The sequence below is a fragment of the Carlito syrichta genome, unplaced genomic scaffold (assembly GCF_000164805.1).
Source record: "Carlito syrichta isolate Samal-C Ts95f unplaced genomic scaffold, Tarsius_syrichta-2.0.1 Scaffold315588, whole genome shotgun sequence".
Lineage (NCBI taxonomy): Eukaryota > Metazoa > Chordata > Mammalia > Primates > Tarsiidae > Carlito > Carlito syrichta.
The window spans coordinates 3,378-8,530 of record NW_007259684.1 but is presented as its reverse complement, the minus strand read 5'-3'; the positions used below and the strand labels follow the sequence as shown (position 1 = coordinate 8,530).

Below are 5,153 nucleotides of genomic sequence, written 5' to 3'. Positions count from 1 at the left end.
AATTAATTAAAAATGTATTTGGTCACCCTAGTTAGAAGTGGTATTTTATAAATAACTGGCTTTAAATCTGACCCATTTTGATATACAAAACATGGTTGGGGGAGGAAAGGATGAGGTTAGAGTTTGAAGTTTTAGTCCTTTACTTTGTTTAGCTGGATTTTTTCATGTTTGCATAATACTTTGTTGATGGATCTTTACTATTAAGTAGAGGAATCATTGCTATGGGTAGAAGTTTAATTTTATATTTTTTCTTTGTTTAATTGTTATATTAATGGAAATAAATACAGCATTTGAGATAATTAATTTTCTCTTTCTTTTTGGTTCACAGATGTCTTTCCATTCTTTATTTGTATATTTTCTCATTTATTTGTTTGTCTGACAACAGCCTTACATGGGCAAAACTCTGGTTGTTTTAGTGACTTTATAATAGAGCTATATTTATCTGAAAATATGCTTAAAAGACCCTACTCAGTTTTAACTTTCATTTTCAAATACTTTATGTCTTGTGACAGTTTGGTAGTGTTAAAGTTAATATGGATATGTAAATTATTTGAAATTACTCAGAAGTGGTTTTGAATTTTAATCACCTTTTTTTTTAGTAACCATGTCAACATTTACTGATACACATGAAATAATTTTATGTTATTTCATTTTTTAGAACCAGAATTTTGGTTTGTGTAAATATTAATTTTTATAGTTGCCTAGCCTAATACTGAGAACTGTAACTGCTATCACTGCAAACTAATGTGCTTACTAATGATTTTAATAATTAGGAATGATTAGAATTTTTTTACATTTTTTCTTTTATTATTTTATTTTAAAATACATATTATTTTATTATTACTATTTATTATAGAGATGTGGGGTACAATTCAGGGTTTGGTATATAAACATTGAACATGCATGGATTCTTGTTGATGAGGTATATCCCCCTCCCTCCCCTAGCAGTTTCCCTCAACTGCCAATCCCACCCCCCTTCCCTGTTGGAGGTTGTAATCTGAAAAATTGAATTTAATTTTGTTTCTGAACACGGTTGCTTTTTTAAAAATTTACTTTGCTGCAGTCTTACAATATAGTTGCTTTCTTCTTTTTTTCTGACCTAGTGGAAGAAGTTACCTGTGTGTGGCATTAGTAACTGGCCAGCCAGACAAGTGTAATGGTTGATTAAGCCTTAGCTATTTGAAAGAATGAATTTAGAATAAGACATTAACTCTAAGACATTAATTTATTGTGAAACTTCTTACTTCATGCATCCATTAGCTGTCCTAAAAACCATTCTGTTGTTTTAATCTGTAAAATATATGTAAGTATAGAATAATTTTTTTTTTTTAGTTGTAGTCTCACTCTGTCGCCCAGACTGGAGTGCAGTGGCCGCTCCTGGCCACCACAACCTCGACCTGCTGGGCTCCGGTGATCCTTCCGCCTCAACCTTCCAAGTAGCCGGAAATTATAGAATAATTTTTATAATCTATTGAGGACAAAGAAAAGACTCCTGAATCTCCAACCCTGTCAAGTACCTTTTAGAATAGCAGTGCTGGTCCCTCTTTACCTCTATGGATGTTCCACTCCACTGTGACAGCTTCAGAACATCTGCGGTTATCAAGGACAGATGCTGTTCCAAGTAAAATGGTCTTCTTTATGATTCATTTTCTAGTTCAGCTCTGTTCTTTTCTTCCTCTGGCAGTAATGGGAACAGTAATGGTAGCTGGAGCAGTCTTGGTTTAGAAGGAGATTTGTATGAGGACAATTTATCCTTCCAACATCAGACAGGTTGGTCCAGACATGAAACCTAAAAACTGATGATACCTGGGCGTGGTAGTGCACACCTGTAATTCCAGCTACTTGGAAGGCTGAGGCTGAAGGATCGCCGGAGTCCAGCAGATTGAGGCTGCAGTGGCCGGCAGCGTGCCACTGCACTCCGGTCGGGGCGACGAAGTAAGTCTCCAACTCAAAAAAAAAAAAAAAAAAGTGTTTTACATGTTTGTTATCAGTAAATGATCAGAGTTGTTCCTTTGTTTTAGCATTATTTTGCCCTTTTTAAAAAAAAGACAAAACACGTTTTAGTTGATGCTGGTGTGAATAAAAGATGGATTTTTTTCCAACATTCATTGGAATCTTAAGAATGAAAAATATTTGTGTATACTTGGCAGCCAGCATATTGAGAGTCGAATTGATGAGTTTTATGTTATATTGTTTAAGTGTTAGGTTTGGGGCAAGGTGGAAAGACTCTGCTAATTACAAATACTGACATGGAGCCATGCACAACAGACCCTCGGCTAAGGATTATTTTTCGATGACTTGTTGCCTCTGAGGCTGAAGTGGCAGAACTTTATTTGCATGACTCTGCAAAGAAGGAGTTTATATTGGTAAGTACCTACCTTATAAAGTGGTTGTGAGGACAGTGGCAACTGTCCCTGACTCGCTTTTAACAGTAGATGATGTTCTTATCCTTGACTGGTCTAATAAGTTGCCTGGTGATTGGTGGCAGAGTGGTTAAATGCTTAGGCTATAGAGTTGAGCAGTCTGAGTTCAGACATAGCTCTGCTATTCTCTAGCAGTACACCCTGGGGCAAGTTATCCATCTGTCTCAGTTTCCCTAACAACCCTGTGGAAATGAATATAGAATTTACCTTACAAGGGGTTGTGAGGATTAAATATACTTTAATAAAATGCTTAGCCTAATCCCTAGCACACAGTTAGTGCTCAAATGTAGATGCCAGTAATAAGCATTGTATGTGTTCCTATGAAAAGTCTTTGTATTTAATTGACTCATAATTGTACCTAATGATATCTCTCTAGTAACCTAGTTTCATTTGTATGATCAGATGGGGATAATAAAAAACTAGTAAAAGTTTAACTATGATGCTTTTAGTGAGTACTTACTATGTTCCAACCACCTTATTTATCAAGATTTCCAATCTATAGTCTTGGTTTTTTCCCCATAATTTTCCTTATTGAAATTTTGGTTTAGACTTATCCTAGGGTATATAGACTAATTCAGCAAATAAGCAGTGAACACTGAACAGTAAATAAGAAGGAACAATCAAGTTACTCTTATTTTCTGGTTCAGAATTTACAAAGAGAATGCTGAAAGAAGTGTGTGAAAAGACATTATATAAAATTATTTTGTTTTGTATTTTGGCATTTATTTTTATTTAGGTTTTTTGGGACTTTTCCAGTTCGGTTTCTGGTTTGGGGCAGAAAGGAAAAAAATGGACAGAAATGGATGCCCAGGAAATGATTTGTCAGGAGGAAAGAATGGGTGTGGAAAGTGTTAGGACTGACCTTAAAGACAACATTTTTGTGTTTTTGGAATAAAGGTTTATTTTAAGGATTCAACAGGGTATCAAGGCTAGGAGACAGCGCACCCTCCTGGGCCCCACGGGGACAGACGCTGTGAGTGGGAGTAGAGACTCAGCACAGAGGTTGCCCTCTTGTTCCTCAAAGGCCACAGGCCTCTGCCTGACAGCTTGCTGGGGCTCACTCTCTGGTTTTGCAAGACCCAGCCTCTTCAGGTAAGGCATCTGGCATTGCTGGCTGGTTTCTGTGTTTTGGGATTTGAATTCTTTTTTTTCTCTCTTTTAATTTTTATTTGAAAATTGTGGGGTACAATTCAGGATTAGGAATACAAATGGTCATTGTGCCGGTACCCTTATTGATGAGGTGTGCCCCCTTCCCCAGGCAGATATCGACTACTCTCAATCCCAGCTCCCCACCCCCCACCCCCACCCCACAGTTTCCCGCTACTTTCAGTCCCTTTCCTACAGTAATACAGCAGTTGTTCAAGGTTCGCTTATGAGTGAGAACATGTGACACTCACCTCTTTATTTCTATGAGAGATCACTCAGTATTATAAACTCTAAGTCCATCCAGGTTTCTGTGAAGTTCATGATTTTGTTCTTCTTTATGGCTGTGTAATATTCCATTGTGTATATGTACCACATTTTTTTATCCAGTCTTCTTTTGATGGGCAGCATGGTTGATTCCATGTTCTTGCTATTGTGAAAAATGCTGCAGTAAACATACATGTGCAGGTATCTTTTTTATGGAGTGACCTGACTTCTGGGTATATTCCCAGTAGGGGGATTGCGTGGTCATATGGAAGGTCAATGTTTAAGCTTTTAGGAATCGCCACACTGATTTCCACAGAGGCTGTACTAGTTTACCCTTTCACCAACAATGTAGAAGTGTTCCCTTTTCACCACATCCCCTCCAGCATCTATTATTTTTTGAGTTATTGATAACGGCCATTCTGACTTGAGTTAGGTGGTATCTCAGTGTAGTTTTAATTTGCATCTCCTTGATGACTAGTGAGGCTGAATATTTTTTCATGTGTCTGTTGGCTGCTCATATGTCTTCTTTTGAGAAGTGTCTGTTCATATCTTTAGCCCACTTTGTAATGGGGCTGTTTGTTTTTTTCTTTTCAGCACATTTGAGTTCCTTGTAGATCCTTGATTTTAGACCTTTGTCAGACATGGAGTGGGGAAATATTTATTCCCAGTCTGTGGGCCGTCTCCCTGCTCTCTTGATGGTTTCTTTGGATTTGCAGAAGCCTGTCAGTTTAATGAGGTCCAACTTATCTATCTTATCTCTTATGGACTGGACACTTTGGGTTTTGATCAAGAATTGGTTGCCAGTTCCAACTTCCATAAGGGTGTGTCCTGCATTTTCTAAGTTTCTTACAGTTTAAGGTTTTACATTTAGGTCTGTGACCCATTTAGAGTTAATTTTTGTGTATGGGGATAGGTAGGGACCTGTTTCAATCTTTTGCATGTGGTCAGCCAGTTTTCCCAGCACCATTTACTGAATAGGTTCTCCTCATCCAGTAGTGGGTGGTGGAGGCTTTGTCGAAGATGAGTTAGTTGAGAAACTGAAGTTTTTCTTCTGGAATCTCAATTCTATTCCATTGGTCTATATGCCTGTTCTTGTACCAATACCAGGCAGTTTTGATTATTGTAGCCTTATAGTATAGTTTAAAGTCTAGGAGTGTGATACCTCCTGCTTTGTTGTTGTTTTGTTTTTTTTCTCTGAGGAGTGATTTGGCTATTCTAGGTCATTTATGTTTCCATATGAATTCCCGTATTGTTTTTTCTGGATCTGAGAAGAACGTAGCTGGTAATTTGATGGATATTGCATTAAATCTGTAGATTACC

The 5,153-nt window shown here is 37.4% G+C and overlaps 1 pseudogene across 1 annotated transcript in view; it reads right to left on the bottom strand.

Moving 5' to 3' along the window:
- LOC103275600 overlaps positions 1-2,259 on the bottom strand; it is an 8,740-nt pseudogene extending 6,481 nt beyond the window's left edge. The window contains exon 1 of the transcript XR_002481268.1: positions 2,250-2,259. The product of XR_002481268.1 is annotated as a palmitoyltransferase ZDHHC2-like (transcript). The remainder of the gene's footprint in view (positions 1-2,249) is intronic.
- Between the last annotated feature and the right edge of the window lie 2,894 nt (positions 2,260-5,153).